Source organism: Ascaphus truei, unplaced genomic scaffold, assembly GCF_040206685.1.
Source record: "Ascaphus truei isolate aAscTru1 unplaced genomic scaffold, aAscTru1.hap1 HAP1_SCAFFOLD_2616, whole genome shotgun sequence".
Classification (NCBI taxonomy): domain Eukaryota; kingdom Metazoa; phylum Chordata; class Amphibia; order Anura; family Ascaphidae; genus Ascaphus; species Ascaphus truei.
In genome coordinates, this window is record NW_027455553.1 from 15,305 (window position 1) to 34,863 (window position 19,559).

At 43.7% G+C, this 19,559-nt stretch overlaps 1 long non-coding RNA gene across 1 annotated transcript; it reads left to right on the forward strand.

Moving 5' to 3' along the window:
• Positions 1–9,397: 9,397 nt before the first annotated feature.
• On the forward strand, positions 9,398–17,779 carry LOC142481410 (uncharacterized). Its single transcript, XR_012795768.1, has 4 exons — positions 9,398–9,572; positions 12,309–12,377; positions 16,896–17,006; positions 17,430–17,779. It is a non-coding gene; the product is annotated as an uncharacterized LOC142481410 (long non-coding RNA).
• Positions 17,780–19,559: the final 1,780 nt, after the last annotated feature.

The window sequence follows — 19,559 nt, forward strand, 5'->3', positions numbered from 1 at the left end:
TCACTCTTCTCCCTGTAGTCTCCATTCGCCCTGCGCACGTTCTGAGAGTGTAAGGAGAAGTACTGTCTTGTATGCCGAACATATCGAAGAATTCTGACCTGACCAGCGATCGGTTGCTCTGGTCGTCGATGATTGCATACATCCGTTTGGCTCTTTGGGGTTGTCCCTCTGGGTGCACTGCTACCAGACATATTTTAGAGCAAGATCTACCGTCGTTTCCTTCTCCGCATACTTCTGTGCATTTGGATGCTACTGACGTCGGGGGGGGGTGTGTCTCCCACTTCTTCCTCCCCGCCCTGCTTTGTCGGAGGGTTAGGGGCTTTGCTTGCTTTGGGCTTCATAGCTTCCGGGTGTAGAGCGGCTATGTGCCTGTCGCTATCGCACTCTGTGCATTTCATAGCTTCTTTGCAGTCCTTGAATAAATGAGTTGTGGAAGCACAACATTTGAAACAGGCTCCCCATTCCCTGAGTAGGTTCTTTCGCTCCTCTATGGGTTTCATCCTGAATCCGAAGCACTTGTTAAGTGGATGCGGCTTTTTGTGGATAGGGCATTCTTTGTTAAGGTCCCTTGGTTTTTTGTCCCTGTCGGCCGTCTGGCTGGGACTCGCGTGGGTCGTAGGGGGCACGTCCGTCCTGTGGACCGAGATGGGTGTTCTGGAGTCCTTGCACCTTGCTGTTGACCTTTCGTTCCTCGGGTGGCTGGCGCTGGATGTGGTTTGCGCCCCTAAGACGAAGCTGGGGTCGTTTCTTGTCTTTGCCGCTTCGCAGATGAAGCTCACGAAGAATGAGAATGGGGGGAAGACAACCTGCTTCTCCCTTTTGTATTTGGAACCTTGTGAAAGCCACCTTTCTTGGAGGTTGAAGGGTAGCTTCTCCAGGATGGGTCTCACTCCACGAGCTGAATCTAGGGCGTTGAGACCTATTAAGGAATGGTCTTTCCTTGCGAACTCCAGTTCTTGCAGCAGGTCTCCAAGATCTCGTAACTTCGAGTAGTCTTTACTCGTGATCTTGGGGAAGCTCTCGATTCTTTTGAAGAGTGAATCCTCGACTGCTTCAGGGCTGCCATAGGTCTCTTCTAGCCTTTCCCACACTAGGTCCAGACCTACTTTGGGTTGATGTGCGTTTGCCGTCCGAAGTCTCTGCGCTTGCTCCCTGGATACGTTCCCCAAGAACTTAACTAACAGGTTGAGCTCTTCCCTTGCTGAGAAGTCCAAGCTGTCGATTGCGTCTTTGAACGTGAACTTCCACGTCCGGTAGTTCTCAGGGCGGTCGTCGAAGCTGATGAGTCCTGCGTGCACCAAGTCGCGCCGGATCATGTACTTGGCTATGTCTGTCAGACCTGAGACGTCGGCGCGTTTGCCCGGTTCTGAGGTAGTTGCTGGGACGGTCTGTGCGGTCGCCTCTTCCTTGGCGTGGACGCGTGATGGCTGCTGGCCAGTGTGAGGGGCTGTTTTCTCCCGCGTGGGTGTACCTGGATTACGAGCCTGTTGTGGTGCATCCGTGTGCGCTCTGGCGTGTGGATCACTGTTGCGGCTGTGGCTATCCCAGGCAGCGTGTGCCATTGACGGAGCAGCGTCTTCTCCTCGTGGTCCTAGCGAGTCTTCGTTGTCTGTGGTGTCGCTCCCTCCGTGTTGAGATGGTGCGCTGGTGTTTACACTGAAGAGGCTCCTTACGTAGTCTTCAGTGCGTTGGGCTGGATCCTCTGAGGCTATCCGTCTGTACGGTAGCTCCCCGCCATCCTGTTGCGCGGCTGCTTCTAGGACTTCAGCTTGGGCTATGGCGGCGGCGGCTTCCTTCTCTTGATTAAGCGCCTCTAGTTCCGCATCAAATTCGGCTTTCCTACGCGCAGTGGCGGCATTGGCAGCGGCGTTGGCGGTAGCAGCAGCGGCGTTATTTGCAGCGGCAGCGGTAGCAGTGGCATTCTGCTCCTCCTCTTCTATGCGCGCTTTTTCTGCCCTTACTGCTGCCTCTCTGCGACTATATTCGGCCCTGGCACGTGCAGCCTCTGCGGCGGCTCCCGCCTTGGTAGCGTTTGTGCTTGCGCTGGACGCGTTAGATTGCACTGATCTTGCTGACCTTGATGAGTGTCTGGATATGCTTGAGCGCTGCGATGCAGTTTCCAGCAAAAGGTCTTTTCTCCTACTCTCGGCTTCCGTGATGGCGGTTTGCGCGATGCCATTACGTTCTAGGTCAATCGCCTTTTGAAGGTCGCGCTCTCGTATGCTATCTTCCGTGTTAGCTCTTGTTAGATAGGTGAAATATGCCTGTGACAGTGCTTGGTAGCGTGAGTGGTCTATCTTCAATTGGGTTATTGCCTGCTCGAGCTGTTGAACATAGTTACCGGTGCCGGCGACATTGCCTATCCCAAGTGTGATGGTTTCCCAGGCCAACTCTAATTTAGCGCGGTGCGCTTCAATGTCATTCTCATATTTCTCGCGGGCCTTTTGTGTCAGTGTGACTGCCCGTTTAGGCCTTGCGCCTGCCTGCGCCTGTTGCAGATGCGCAGCGGTCTCTGTGTCTGAGAGATCGCTTTCCTGCGTGATGTCTGGTGAGGCTCTGAGTTCTGCCATGCTGTAGGTGTGTGTAGGCCTTTGCCAGTGCGTGTGGCGTGCGGTCTTTTACCTTGTCAGCGATGGGCGTCTGTCTCAGATGATGCCGAGCGGTGTCCTGCAGCGTGCAGCGTGGGGTAGCTGTACTTACAGATGTCCGTTGGCTCCTCACTGTGGGGCTGAGCAGCGGGTGGACTCAGACAGAGAAAAAGGCAGTTAGGTTTGTGTGTACAGTCTGTTTGCAAAGCTGCTGCCTTGTGTGCAGGGACTATTCTGTAGAGCACAAAGTCTTTGAGTAGTAGCTGCTGTGTGATTCCCCAACACAGGTCTTTGTTTTACTATCCTGAAGCCAGGGTCACGAATGGTGTATGAATGACTCCAGGTAGCTTAACTCGTGTCTCACCTCTTCCAAAGCACAGACAAGTCCTTTTCTCTTTCTTGGTTTTATTGAGGGAAAACACAGGGAGATAGGTGCTTGTAGATGGAGTGTGGGGAGAGAGGGCTTCTCTGTCTGCTGTGCAGTGTATCAATAATGAGACAGTGTAAAACAAAAAGGCCTTGCTGGGGTGATAGCAGGCAGTTACTCACTCAGAGTCCAGGGTCAAAAGGAAATGAGGAGTAAGGGTCACACTAGATAGGAAGTGGGACTATACTAACTGTCAGCAAGGACAAGGGGGTAGGAATAGCCCACTCTCAGCTAGGAGAATATGAGCTGCAGGCAACCAACACAGGCTGTGTAAACAACATGTTGCAATAATGTTGCATTTTACATACAGCGTTGCTGCTGGGACAGGGGAAACTGACAGGCAACTAAAGAAGGGAGAAATGAATCCCATAACTAAAGGGGAAGACAGAGGAATATGGAATCTAGTTCCAGGACAGCCACCAAACGTCTGGGTTTCATGACCATGTGTTCGTTTCTGTAGTCATCACAGTCGGGACAGTCCCTGCAGCATTCTCCACTTCTGTTTTGATCGCTTTCACCACCCGAATTAGATTTCCCCCCAGAAAACGAGCATTTATACCATGACATATCTGGTACCGCACAAAGAGCCCCTCACATGCCGGGTTCTTTGTCATACCGGGTACGTCATAGGGGCAGCGAAAAGGTTAAGACCTCTATCCAAGGAAGACAGATTATTTGCGAAATTATTACAAAACATTTTTTGATCACCTACCAAGCATTGTACCTTTAAAAGCAATAAACACACAGTCCCTACAAGCTCTAACCCCAGAACCCATCACATCACATATATATATATATATATATATATATATATATATATATATATATATATATATATATATATATACAAATATAGATGTATGCTCATCTGCATGTCTTAGGCAGGTCTGCAACCCCGCCTTTCCCCATTATCACCCAGCATACAGCACTTCCACTGCAGCAAGGGATTCTGGGAAATGACATGCAAATGAGCACACAGTGTCACTTTTTCCCTCAATAACCATTTTTAACATGGTTCCCTATAGGCTTAAGCTTGCTGCATGGTCACAGCTTTGAGCACAGCCAGGGTTAAGGTGCATACCCAGAAAACCACCCACTCTCATCAGTGTGGGGTTGATTTTACTGGGAATGCAAGAGAGGCTATGGGATAGGCTAAACCATAATACTGAGTTAAGTTCTGGTGAGTAAAAAAAGTGACAAAAACCCTCCACAGGAAAGCATGATGGGTCTCATCAGTGTGGGGTTGATTTTAACTGGGTATGCATGAGAGGCTATGGGATAGGCTATACCATAATACTGAGTTAAGTTATGGAGAGTAAAAAAAGTGACAAAAAGGTCGAAACAGCGTCTGTGGGTGGTTTTCTGGGTATGCACCTTAACCCTGGCTGTGCTCAAAGCTGTGACCATGCAGCAAGCTTAAGCCTATAGGGAACCATGTTAAAAATGGTTTTTGAGGCAAAAAGTGACACTGTGTGCTCATTTGCATTTCATTTCCCAGAATCCCTTGCTGCAGTGGAAGTGCTGTATGCTGGGTGATGATGGGGAAAGGCGGGGTTGCAGACCTGCCTAAGACATGCAGATGAGCATACAGTTGTATTTGCAAATATGCTTTCCTGTGGAGGGTTTTTGTCACTTTTTTTACTCTCCATAACTTAACTCAGTATTATATATATATATATATATATATATATATATATATATATATATATATATATATAATATATATATATATATATATATATATATATATATATATATTTGTATCAAAAGGAGTGCTACTGAGTGTGGCCAAATGTATACAACATAAGTCAAAAATACCCAATGATACATCCAATGTGACAAAATACATAGTTAAATACTTCTATGATAGTATTCTTATGAGTAATTGTCATTCAGTTAAACCCTTTGGCCTTCAAAAGGAGTGCTACTGAGCGTGGCAGGACAGGTCTATTAATACCATTCTCCCTACACAGCAGAGGTAAATGAGAATTTTCACAGGTAGTGTTAGGACCTGCTTACTGGTCATGCCGGGAAGTGGCTGCAGCCTTATAATGCTTTGGCCAACGGGTTTAACTAAATGATCCTTATTCATAAGAATACTAACATTGAAGTATACTATGTATGTATTTTGTCACATTGGATGTAGCATTGGGTATTTTTGTCTTTTGTTGTATACCTTTAAACTCATCATCATTATTTATTTGAATACAAATAGAATGTTGGAATTGATAGAGAACAATACTAGTGAATCCAGGATGGAGAGTCCAGTAATATGTGGCATAGCAGGTCCCTTCAGCACCAAACAGGGTTAAACCATGTTTCATATCTCATTATGGGTGTAGCTAGTGAACTTCAAAAGCAGCAGATATTACAAATGATAACGATTTCACAGGGCCGCTTTTAAACCTGAAGGGATTGGTAAAGCTAATAGTGGGTCAGTTACTGAGTCTGATTTATTAAGGCGTGTTTGCTTGAACCTCACCTGGGCACAATTACTTTTGGAGAGCTATGCTTCAGGCTGTCTGCCCCCACACTAATTAGACTGCAGATTTATTGAAGGTTGTCCTGTAGCTCAGAGGCACAATGGAGTAATAAATAACTATCGATAAGTTACAACTAGCACATTCTTGGGAATCAACAGCACTGAGTTAGGAGCTTGAAGGAATTCTTTAAGAAACACATGGCTGGTGCATCTATATTAGTATTATTGCGCTTTCGTTAACTGGTGCCACTTTTGTGTGCATGAGCAACGGAACTTGGTTTCAGATAAGCTAATCTACTATTTACATTGGATAATCTTAAAATATTTTGAACTAGCTGAATGTTCCCAGTGTTGCTCGGGAATTCTAAGAAACCAACCTTTCTCTCTCTCTCCCCCTCTTCTCTCTCCCCCACCCCCATATCTCTCTCCTTCTTCTCATCTCTCTCCATCCCATCACTTTCCTTTAGTACCTTATGACATCCCTAATTGTTTCCGCCTCTCTGTCCTCCGGCATTCTTACTTTCTCCTCACGTGTCAACTGACTGCCTTTCTTTCTTCGTCTTCTTTCTGTGTAAACGTTATAGCTATCTGACTCTCCTTATCTGCCACCAGGCTATGTGTATTATGATGTCACCAGTGTGATGTCACGTGTCAGATACATAGCCTACCAGTTACAACACACCCAGTGGCTGACTTGTTTGTGAGAGAAATTGTAATAACTCATAGAATTAAAACTAGAATGTATCCAAACATAGACAAAAACTGCTCCTTGATTTCAGGAACCATCATGCAACATTTGGTTACGATATCTTAAGAGGTGTCCAAATGCATAGCGAACTGACAAACAATTTCCCAAAATGTATAGTTATAGTACTATTGTTCTCTTCAAGGTATTTTTCCATCTGGCGACTACTAGTTTAGTTGCCATGTAGTCTCCTGGGTTCAAAAGTGGGCCAATACAAATACAAAATAAATCTAATTTTTTAATGTAAACAATCATACTGACTTTTCTTGCAGTACCTTTTTTCAGCAGTTAAGTGTCACCTGGCAGTTTTCCCAATTGACTGTTATACTGTAAATCCTACTTGATACCAACCTCTAATCTTTTTCCGTATGCAATTTCCATGCTTTGCTGAGTTCTGTTAAGGAATTTGTGGAATCAGCTTCTCTAAAGGTTGTTCCATGAATCCTTTCCGACTTCGCTGACGGATGATTTGTCTTACATTTACCCCTGAAACAAGTACTCACAACTGGACACAATGTACTTAAGGTTTTATCATTTTCACATCTAACCCGAGCCAAAACTAGACACAGTTCTCAAGATGAGCACGTAGCGGCAATGATCACCACTTATTTGCCATTATTTAATATTATCCAAACTGTCTCTCCTAACTATCTGAGTTGGTGACATTGTTTTTGTTTCTACTGAGCTTTTCAATATGACATTGTTCTAATTTATTCTTGTCTTGTGTTTCTGCGAGCCAGGTGCATCATTATGTACATCTGAGTGCTAAGGTCCCCATTGAGTAAGTGGTGCTATGCCGCAAGGCGCATGATATCTTATTCAAGTCTAAGAGCCACCAGTTGTCTTTTGGCACTGAATCTTGTCTTGTGAAATAGTACCACGTATGAGCCTAAGGCCGCGCCTAAACTAGGACGCGCTCTCAACGGAGTGCGTGCCGTCACGTGCGCCTGTCGTCCTATCGATCTGTGGCCTGTGTCCATGACATCACATAAGCGGTGTGTCCTCATTGGCTGAACCACTCACGTGACCCGGCCGCCGCGAGACAAAGACCCGTGCGCACTCTATGGACGCTCCCATAGACTTTAATGTGTTTGGTCGTGCTAAGCATGGACTGTGATGGTAGGGGTTAGCCAGGCTATCCAATAAAGGGTTAAGCCCGTTTGGTTACCCCTGATACTTGTGTTGGGTTTATAGAGTGTCAGCTCTTGGACCCAGTGCTGTATATGCATAACCTGTAATTGTGCGATAGTATTTGATGTGTTTTTACCTTTCCAGGAGTGCCAGCAAGCAGAGGGGGCTGTGGTATGAGTTTCAAGGGGGTTTTTACGGGGAAAGTGTTAGCAGAGTGTGTCTATTTAGATGGGGCCTAGAGTGGCTGGTTCCCCTTAAAAAGGTACCCAGGAATCAGGTCAGATGCCTGGATGCATGTAGACACATGGTCCCTGTAATATCTCCCCTTGAAAACGCTTGTGCGACTCACCACAGGGTTTCCCTGCTTCAGCACAGACCAGAAAGGTAAAACTGGGCATAGGGATGTGAGGTATCCCTGAAACAGTCAAGGGGTCCCTAGATTAATGGGGACACTCAGTAAAGGCCCCCAGTCACCCAGACCCGGTATAAGGGTTCAGGGGGTGCCCCAGCTATGTGATAAAGCTGTGAGGCTTTTATTTGTGTGCTAAATGTAAAGTCAGACAGTGTGGCAGGGATAAGGCTAGTAAGAATAGAGAGGATATATTCTTATTCTATCCCTGACGCCAGAAAGGGGATCTTAGACATTTTAACACCAAACACAGTTTCACAGCATATTTTATTAAAGGGTACATTTAATAAAAGTATATATGTTTGATGCACTGTAAATGAGGCACAGGGATGGGAAGGGTCCCTGTAGCTGCGGGGATCCCTAGGTAACATAGGAGTGTATGGTATTCCCAGAACGGTACCGGGCTCCCTAGTATGAGGGGTCACTGAGTACTCCGGCTAGGGGACAAAGTTGAGAGTTTTTTTTATTAAAATGTAAGTCAGGTTTTGCAGAGTGTAAGGTATATTTTATTAGCAAAGTGTATTGAAACATATGCTTGTGCAAACCTTAGCCAATTTGCATAGGAGGCATGATTGCTACCCAGCCTTCTAGCTTCAAAGGCAGTCCAGGATATAGAGGTGTGAGAGGCATTTGTTCAGGGTGGCTAAGTGAAGCACCCACATCCTCAGATCAAAGGATGCATGGGCATGTCCATGTGGCCTACCCCAGCCAGGCAGGAGTCAGTCACCGTGGGAGGCATAGGGGAAAGCAGAGGCAGAGGGACCATATGTCACCTGCCCTGCGGACAGTCAGAGGGTTAAGAAACCCTGTTTTGAAGTCTCAGATTGGTTGCTAGGGAAATCTCTTAGGCCCCTGATAGGGAGAGGTTTTTTTTCCGAGGTTTTAAAAACCCTTATGCAGCTGAAATCTGGCACTTCTCTAAGTCCTCTGAGAGTTCCCCAAGTAAATCTGAAAAGGTTTTTAAAGCGTTTCCAGCGAGAAAGAAGCAAGGCTCTGCCTGAAAGTCTGCCTGAAATCTTTTGCAGTTTCAAGACTATTAAGGGGTAAACTTTTGGATGTCGAAGTTTTGCGCCTAGGACAGTATAGTTTTGTTTCCCTAGTCCCAAGTACGTGTGCTTTTATCTGTATTTTGTGTAAGTTTGCCTATTTTAAGTGAATAAATAAAAATTTATTTCATTACGTGTTTCGCTCAGTGAAATGATCCTGGTAAAAAAGGTGTTAGTAGGTGGTCTCCCGTGACATGGACGCAGCCTAAGGCCGCGCTTATAGTGCCGGCGACGCGACATCACCGAAAACAAATGCATTGTCGCCGCCGCCGCTGCGTGCACTTATAGTAAGCGCGACGGCGACAATGCGACGTGGCAACGCGATTTTTTGAAGCCGGGAATATTTGATGTTTCAGGGGCTGTCGCCTCATGTGACAGCCCCTGAACCAATCAATGGCCTGGTCGTCCGCGCCGCCGCCGCAAAGCGAAACACAACTTTTGCTAGCGGCGACGGCTGACGTCACGCGTCGCCTTCGCGGGCACTATACTCGCGGCCTAAGTCTTGTCTGCTGCATTATTCACCACCCTACAAGTTTATCTAGTTCCTCCCATACTTTGTGCACATTATACATTGTAGTTATATTGTCATTGCATTAAGTTTTATATATGCACACTTCATTTTGGCGATGCTGTGTGCAAAATGTAACGTGTCAAATGAAAGTAAATAATCACATTGTTGTATTTGTTGTATGACAGGAGAAGCCCAGATGTACAAGCAAAGGAAGAATTATGGAAACACATTCAGTAAGTATGGTTTTCTAATATTTTTAGGGATTCAAGCAACACAGAGATCATTACATTTACCAAATGATGCACAAATATATTTGTCACGTTGTACATTGTGGAAAATAGCACATTTCCATCCAGATGCTGATTTATAAACCCGCCCATAGGTTACACAGAAGAATTGTCGTCTTAAACTGTATTGTAAATGACAGAGAATGTTGGGGAGAGGGGAGAGAGAGAATGGTGGGGAGAAGGGAGAAAATGGGGGGAGGGAACGGAACGGAGTGAGTGAATGGACGGAAGGGAGAGAGAGAGAGAATGGACAGAAGGGAGAGAGAATGGGCGGGAGGGGAGTGATAGAATGGGGGAGGGAAGGGAGAGAGAGAATGGGGGAGGGAAGGGAGAGAGAATGGGGGAGGGAACTGAGAGAGAGAATGGACGGAAGGGGGAGAGAGAATGGACAGAAGGGAGAGAGAGAATGGAGGAGGAAAGGGAGAGAATGGGGGGAGGGAGAGAATGGGGGAGGTAGAGAGATAATGGGGGGTGGGAGAGGGAGAGAGCAAGAGAATGGGTGGAGTGAAGGGAGGGAAGGGAGAGAGAGAATATGGAAGGGAAGGGAGAGATTAAATGGGGAAGGGAAGAGAGAATGGATGGAAGGGAGAGAGAGAATGAGGGAGGAAAGGAAGCGTGAGAATGGATGGAAGGGAGAAAGAGAATGGGAATGGGGGAGGGAGAGAGATAATGGGGGGTGGGAGAGAGAATGGATTAGGGAAGAGAGAAAATGGGGGGAGGGAAGGGCGAGAGAGAATGGTGGAGGGAAGAAAGAGTGAGAGAGAATGGACGGAAGGGAGAAATAGAATGGGAGGAGGGAAGGCAGAGAGAGAGTGGGGGGAGGGGAGAGAAGGGAGAGAATAGACGGAAGGGACTGAGAGAATGGGGGGGAGGGAAAATTAATAATACAGCATACATGGAGAAGCTATTAGACAAATACCATTATAATATTTATTTTTTAGTGATGTGATTATTGTATAAATAATGCTTTAATGTGTCCCGGTTTTTCGTTTTGAAAATCTGGTACATCACCCTAACCTGCCTGACGTAACAGTTACTGACCTAAAAATGATGATGCATTGTGGCAAAATGTAACAGTTATGTCATTGGAGAGGGTGGTCCTCTTGAACAAGATAAAGCTCACTAAACATTGACAGGTTAGAGAGGGGTGATTCATTTTGTGGAGAGTGGCACTAACATTGGGGAGGTTTCCCTGGTCCTGGGTAGTTTGGAGAGAGTTATCCTCACCTGGTCTATTTCGATTACAATTTTGAATGCTGATTTTTTTTTGATCTGTTACCAGTGTTTGTCACAGTTTACAGTACTTCTAGTGTATATGGCTGAAGTACTTCTTTACCAATAATGTCCTTAGATGTTTGGCTGACTGTAAGGGTGGGGAACATGATATATACAGTGTATAAGTGTGACACTGAATGAAGGACTTAGGCTTTCTGATTGTTGTAAATGTTTAGCTTATAATTGTACATAACATTGGTGCAAAGAAAAGAAGTGGCACGTGCTTATTAACCACGTGCTTATTAATTTTGTACCACGTGCTTATTAACTTTGTACCACGTGCTTATTAACCACGTGCTTATTAACTTTGTACCACGTGCTTATTAACTTTGACTTATTTTCCACAGTGGGTGTAGTGTTTGTTGCTATCTTAACATCACCCTTTGAAAGGGTCTATTTTCTAGACCACGGGTGGCCAACTCCAGTCCTTAAGGGCCACCAACAGGTCAGGTTTTCAGGATATCCCGGCTTCAGCACAGGTGGTTCCACCTGTGCTGAAGCAGGGATATCATGAAGACCTGACCTGTTGGTGGCCCTTCAGGACTGGATTTGGCCACCCATGTTCTAGAGTCTAGACTGTATAACTGATTAGCTGATGAAGTATCTTGTCGGGTGGGGTCCGACCAAAAAAAAAGTAGTCTGAAAATGAAAGTATTACAATATATATATATTCATGTAGAGGTATCAGTACCGTGTTAGCCGAGCTTCGATAATCAAAAACTAAATAGATGATACCGTTCTGTGGCTAACAAAATGCTTTTATTTGTGCGAGCTTTCGAGATACACTGATCTCTTCTTCCGGAAGGAGCAGCACAGATAACATTCCAAGAGACACTGTTTTTAAGTATACCTTTTGCTTGCTTCATTCATTGTAACATCGCCGGAAGAAGAGATCAGTGTATCTCGAAAGCTCGCACAAATGAAAGCATTTCGTTAGCCACAGAACGGTATCATCTATTTATTTTTTGAATATATATATATATATATATATATGTATATATATGCTAGTGCACCTGTAAATAAAAACCAACATGCACTAAATGAGGTTACGTGTTAAGGAAACCATATGGGAGGATACAGAGCTGAGTCCCCCGCTCAGGGCCCCCTGGGAGCTTAACTCTGCTACACGCCCAGTAGCAACAGTGTCAGTGTCAGTACGGGAGCGCACCAGCGCCTGGAACAGAGCCCGGGAGCTGACATTCACGCTAGAGTAGTTAGCAGCCGTCAGACAGACAGCTTTAGTTACGGAAAATAATGTTAACAGCTGTTTTTTTGGATCTCGGCTACTGATTTAAATTGCATTGTAGTTATTTTCAGAAGGGTGGTGGGAGGGTGCAAATCCTGGTATGAAAGGGAACTTTTGTTTTAATTACTGCTTAGATCTTAACAGCGCTCATTCTTTTTCAGGAAAGAACTGATTGACACCTCAGGCTTTTCTCACGAACAATTAAAGGAAATTCCATACATGAAAATAGAGTAAGTTAACTTGCCATGGAAAGTTCCTATATTTTCCTGTGTATACTGTAAGATTGTTACTAAGCAAAAAAGGAGCTGTACACAAAGGGGGTTAATTCTTTAAATGGCAAAGTGGCCGCTCAGGCCTTTTTCGGCTGAAAATCTCCATTGAAGTCTAAAGGGATTTTTGTCCGAAAATTGCCCGACTGGCCTCTTCGGCGTATGTAGAATTGCATCCGGAGCGCTCAAAACCCTTTGGAGTACAACTCACTGAATCAGTTTGTGGATGGGAAAAATGGCTTTTGGATACTTATGGTTTATGCCTTTGCAACATTTCCCAATCATATGTATGTGACCGCTATCTACATTTGTGCCAGGGGCAATTATTTAAAAAACAAATCTTCATTCTGGAACTCACAGAGAGCACCTTTAAAAACAAACAGAACAGTGTAAAATAATGTCTTGTGCCCAGTTTCCATAGTTTATCTGCCATTATCGAAATCAATAAATGTAGTTGATTTTGTTGTTGGTCATATAGACAATATATGCCAGTGTTATTGTGATTTAATACATAATCTCTGGAGTAATAAATGTTGCACCTTTTGAATCCTTTACATATAAATGATCTAGTGCTGCTGCTTTTAAAGTGCTACCTGCTGTACAATTTAGAGAAATATCAGAGTAAGCAGTATTGTATGTATCAAGGCTAAATCTACCACAGGCCCTGGGGTGGCAGTTTAGGAACTAATAGGAAGCTTCCTGTTACTAATTAGCAAGCTGAGAAATGGAATGCTTTGCCAATGACAATGTACACGGCCAAATATAGTGCCACTTGGTGAAACAGTTATGTCAGTGGCTGAGGTTTCACTGCTCTCGTTTGGGGTGCTGCAATACAATAATAAATGGAAAATAATAGTGTTTTCTGGGAAATTTAGGGCACGGTGTTAAGTGCCAATGGACTATATATATATACAGTATGGTAAACCCCATCCTTTAGCTTCTCTGCATACCCAGTTAACCAACCCCACACTGATGAGACCCATTAAGGTCGAAACAGCTGTCTGTGGGCGGTTTTCTGGGTATGCACCTTAACCCTGGCTGTGCTCAAAGCTGTGACCATGCAGCAAGCTTAAGCCTATAGGGAACCATGTTAAAAATGGTTATTGAGGCAAAAAGTGACACTGTGTGCTCATTTGCATGTCATTTCCCAGAATCCCTTGCTGCAGTGGAAGTGCTGTATGCTGGGTGATAATGGGGAAAGGCGGGGTTGCAGACCTGCCTAAGACATGCAGATGAGCATACAGTTATATTTGCATATATATATATATATATATATATATATATATATATATACAGTGGTTGACAAATCACCAAAAAATCTACTCGCCACACAAAAAAATCTACTCGCCACCTAGTACCAAACGTGTGCTGCTTGGGCCAATATTTACTTGCCCGGGGGTTAAATCCACTCGCCCGGGGCGAGCAAATGTATAGGTTTGTCGAACACTGTATATATATATATATATATATATATATATATATATATATATATATACATATATAGTACAGAATAAATGAGTTCTTCAGTATTAGGTGATACCTTTTTTATTGGACTAACAATTTATGTCATAGGACAAGCTTTCGAGAGTTCTCCTCTCTTCTTCAGGTCAAGCAATACTGATATACAAAGGGTTCAATGGCTAAAACAGCGTAGAGAGAGGGGGGGAAAAAACAACAGATATTTACTGTAGATAAGGTAGGGTGTTAAGTGTTTGAAGCCAGGGGACAGTGTCAAAGAAAGGTGGGGAGGGGAAGGGATGCTGGGGGGGGGGAGAGAAAGTGTGAATAAGAATTGAGGCAAGCAGGATAATTACAAACAATTTTGATAGGGTGTGAGAAAACCCATGTCCACATTAAGTCCTTTGGTTTTGGTGTCAAAGAGTCTTATCATTCTGAGTTCAAATGTTTTCCGTTCTTGGGTGCTTTTAAACATTCCATTGAGGATTTTGATTTTTAAATCATTTATGGAATAATCTGGTTGTGAGAAGTGATGTCCCACAGGTGAGCAGTATCTTCCTTCTTTGTGATGGAGTATGGAGTGTCTGTGCATATTCCTTCTTCCTTGTAGTTTTTGGCTGGTTTCCCCAATGTAGCAACCTTGGTCACATTTGTTGCACTGAATCATATACACTAAATTCCTGGATGTGCAGCTGTATGATCCTTTAACATTGAATGTTCTATGGTTGTGACTGGCGGTGGGATCTTGGCAAATGTGTAGCAGGTGTTCTCGTGGGGCTTTTAGTGCAGATGTAATAGTTTTGGCAATGGTCTTTGGTTTGTATCCCTTCTGTCTGAACGATTCGGTCAGGGTTGTGAGATGTCTGTTTCTGTCTTCAGTGTCAGAGCATACGCGGTGGTATCTTATAGCCTGGCTGTGTATGATACCTTGTTTTGTATGAGTGGGATGGAAGCTGGAGTTGTGGAGGTAACTGCATCTGTCAGTTGGTTTATTGTATACAGATGTGTGTAGTTTGCCATCTTTCAGTGTTACTGTAGTATCTAGAAAGTTTATTAGGTTTGCTGAATAATCCATTTTGAGTTTAATTGATGGATGGAATGAGTTCAGGGACTCGTGGAATTGTTTTAGGTTTTCTTCACCCTCTGTCCATATTATAAACAGGTCATCAATGTATCTGTAGTATTTGTAGGGTTTGTGGAGGCATGTAGTTAGGAATCTTTGTTCAAGATTTGCCATGAAAAGGTTGGCATATTGCAGTGCCATCTTGGTACCCATTGCATCCATCAATTAAACTCAAAATTGATTATTCGGCAAACCTAATAAACTTTGTAGATACTACAGTAACACTGAAAGATGGCAAACTACACACATCTGTATACAAGAAACCAACTGACAGATGCAGTTACCTCCACAACTCCAGCTTCCATACCACTCATACAAAACAATGTATCATACACAGCCAGGCTATAAGATACCACCGCTTATGCTCTGACACTGAAGACAGAAACAGGCATCTCACAACCCTGACCGAATCGTTCAGACAGAAGGGATACAAACCAGAGACCATTGCCAAAACTATTACATCTGCATTAAAAGCCCCACGAGAACACCTGCTACAGTACAGACAGAAAGAACCTACCACACGCATACCACTAGTGGCCACATACAACCCTACCCTAGAGATTATACGAAAAATAATAAAAGATCTGCAACCCATGCTGACAGAGGATGCGACATTAAAAGAAATCTTTCCCAAACCTCCCATTCTTTCATTCCGGCAACCACCAAACCTCAAACAGAAATTAGTCAGCAGAAAACTTCACAACGATTTTAAAGACCTGGATAATGGCACAAAACCGTGCAGCAACAAACGCTGCAAACTCTGCAAACACATTTGCCAAGATCTCACAGCCAGTCACAACCATAGAACATTCAATGTTAAAGGATCTGCACATCCAGGAAAATAGTGTATATGATTCAGTGCAACAAATGTGACCAAGGTTGCTACATTGGGGAAACCAGCCAAAAACTACAAGGAAGAATGAATATGCACAGATACTCTATACTCCATCACGAAGAAGGAAGATACTGCTCAACTGTGGGACATCACTTCTCACAACCAGATCATTCCATAAATGATTTAAAAATCAAAATCCTCAATGGAATGTTTAAAAGCACCCAAGAACGGAAAACATTTGAACTCAGAATGATAAGACTCTTTGACACCAAAACCAAAGGACTTAATGCGGACATGGGTTTTCTCACACCCTATCAAAATTGTTTGTAATTATCCTGCTTGCCTCAATTCTTATCCACACTTTCTCTCTCCCCCAGCATCCCTTCCCCTCCCCACCTTTCTTTGACACTGTCCCCTGGCTTCAAACACTTAACACCCTACCTTATCTACAGTAAATATCTGGGGGGTTTTTTCCCTCTACACTGTTTTAGCCATTGAATCCTTTGTATATCAGTATTGCTAGACCTGAAGAAGAGAGGAGAACTCTCGAAAGTTTGTCCTATGACATAAATTGTTAGTCCAATAAAAAAGGTATCACCTAATACTGAAGAACTCATTTATTCTGCACTATCGCAACTGGACTAACACGGCTAATTTCTGCTTTACACACATATATATATATATATGTGTGTGTGTGTGTATGTATAAATATACTGTACATTTAGTATGATCATATTTCTGATCTCATATTAGGTAGTGTGTGTGTGGTGTGTGTGTGTGTTAGAAATGCATATACGTGGGTGTAATCCTTGTAATTACTCTAATTAAAAATGTAACAAGTAATGTATTTCACTCCACAAATATCTATTATCTACTAAGAGAACTGTCACATACCTTTGTTGGACTGTTTGTGCTGTCACTGAGATACAACTGATAATTAGGTTTTGTGACATAAAATGATCTTTATGTAGTTCCTAAGGGCGTTAAAACATATTGATTGTGCAAGGTCTATTGCTTTGTAGAAGCAGACATTGACATATGTCTCGGACATGTTTTTTTGCAGGACTCAAGGCGATCCTATTCGTATCAGACACTCCCACTCACCTCGCAGCTTCCGCCAGTACAGACGCTCCCAGTGCTCTGATGGAGATAAATCAGTTCTGTCAGAAGTCAAGTAAGTTCCACTTGAATATCTACCTCTTTGCATTACAATCATGATGGATTTGCCTGTTATAGCAGAGAGGAACAAAGACAGGAAGGGGGGTTTGGAAGAGATGGGGTAGCCAAGTGAAATGTCTCAATTAGAGCTTTTTAACTTATTTGTACAACTTCCAAGTTAACATTGATGATAAACAGGGAGAAGATTATGTGATTCTATGGAAGGAGTCAAGGAGGAATTAGGGGGATATAATAAAAGTACTTATGCGCATTCTGACATCGGTGCTTTAGTGATCTTCATTTCATACTTTAATATTAAAGACAATTGGATCTAGAAAATAAATGAAATAAACTGCTTTCATTCCTGCTGCCGATTTAAGTCATGTTCATGTTGTGTTCCATTTATTGGATGCTATGAAATCACATCTCTTGTTTGCAGTCCTAAAAATGATCTTGTGCCTCCACTGCCTGTGACACGTGCCTCAGATGCTCATTGCTCCAGCGGTCCTTCTACACAACAGGTTGGTAAATCCAGAGTGATTTGCAGAACTATATATATATATATATATGGGAATGGGACAAACAAGGGCGCAATGCAATGATTGAAACAATGTAGTCTGAATATGACTACAGCCAGGGGACATAGAGTATCGAATCCGACAGAGTGTCCAAGCCCAGGAAGAAAGAAGATGCCAATATGGTGAAGTAAATCTGTATTTGCAAATATAGCGCAAGAGAGACAGCCACTTACAATGTAGCAGTGAAATCAGGCATGTCAGGATAAAAATCCTATCTTTGCTATGTGGGACTTGCTTCGGAATCAGGAACCCATGAGGAACATTACAGGAGTACAAACACAAGCTGCAGCAGCTTCTGATCTCCTTCTCCTCCTCTGAGTCAGCCCAATCTCACGATGGTAGTGAGATTGTGATGTCAGAGAAACTTCTGAAGCAGTCCTTAGTACTGATTAGTACTTTAGCAAATAAGGATATATAGTAAAAGTCAATCTTGGACTCAATATTAGGTCATCAGAAGGGCCTTAACCCTACGCATTTCATCCGATATTAGACTTCTTCAGGGGTATATTTACTGACTTTGTGTATAGTCTAAAACTTTGCGGCAGCATTCAATGGTCCATGTTTAGTTATCCTTGCTGATTTTTTTGTGCACCTTATTCCTTTTGCACTAAATATATATAATCCCAGGATAGTTTATTCATTTTATACTGTGCAAACTTTTAAGGGACCAACATTAAGCTTCAATTATTTTTTTCAATAGACTTTTTTTCTTCACATTTCTAGTCATAAGAGCGTCTTTTCCTTGCCAATGTTTTCACACATACACACACACGTACGTACATAGTGATTACATAATATATATTATGAGACAGAGAGAGAGAGATTACATCACAGCAAGCATTGGACTGCTGTAGTTGTAGTGTACGCACAACAGACATCTTTGGGCCCAGGACAGATGTACGGTGCCGCCCCCCTTCCCTCCCGGAGCGGGGGGGAGAGGAGAAAGTATGGACGGAGGGGTGGAGGGGTGAGAGAGAAGGTTTGGAACGAGGAAGATATATGCCTGGAGGGGGATGAGGGAGAAGGAGGTATAGGCCCTGGGGGAATAGGTATTATAGGCTTGTGGGAGGGGGGTAGATATGGGCCGTGGGGCAGTTAGGGCCGCAGCAGAAGAGGGAGCCGAGTGTGGAGAAAGGTGGGCACAGAAAGGCCTGCAGAGGGGCCAGGATGTGAGGCCCTCAGAAGGGTGGTGGGTGGATAGGCCCTCAGATTAGACCATACACGTTAGTATCACCGACACGGGGACCCGGGACCCTTGACTCACGTGGCCCGGGACAGTAGTCCCAGCTGTCTCCTGTCGGCGGCCCTGCATATACAGTATGTGTTTCCTCTGGGGGAAACCTATGGAAGATGTCAAACTGGTTAAATACGGACTGATCCATGAACTTCCATGAAGATTAACAGGAGCTGCACTCCTCCTTTCCCTGCTTGGAGTGTCAGATCCATTTCATGTGCTCAGTAAATCCAGTGTGGGCCTCTGTTTCCTAACTGCCCTATAATTATTTTAGCTTTAAAGTAATTGCTTACTTACCTGTTTAAGTGAAGGGATAATTAGGTGCTTGAAGCGATCCTGTGTTATTGACATGCCCTGTGCTTAGGCATCCAAAGCAAGCATGAGTTTATTTATTCATTGACTGCTATTTATTGCACCTGTTCGTGGAATATTAAATATGTATTCTTTTAGGAAGGTCTGCGCATGTAATTAAGGTATTGAGTATTAGGTACCTCCTAGATACAATATTGTAGATGTGTTCTAGACCATACAGAATAGATGAAAGTTGCACTGAGGAATTCTCAGGCAGGTGACTCCTAAAAATCCCTAATTACTAAAAAAATCATGTAAGCTTCCGTCCTGAAATAAACTTGATATGGGACACTGCAGATAATGACATTATATAGCAACAGTGTAGAATATTAAATATATGAAACGTAATGTGCAGCTATGACATTTACATGTTATGCTATTGAAATAGAAGTTACCGTGTGAAAAT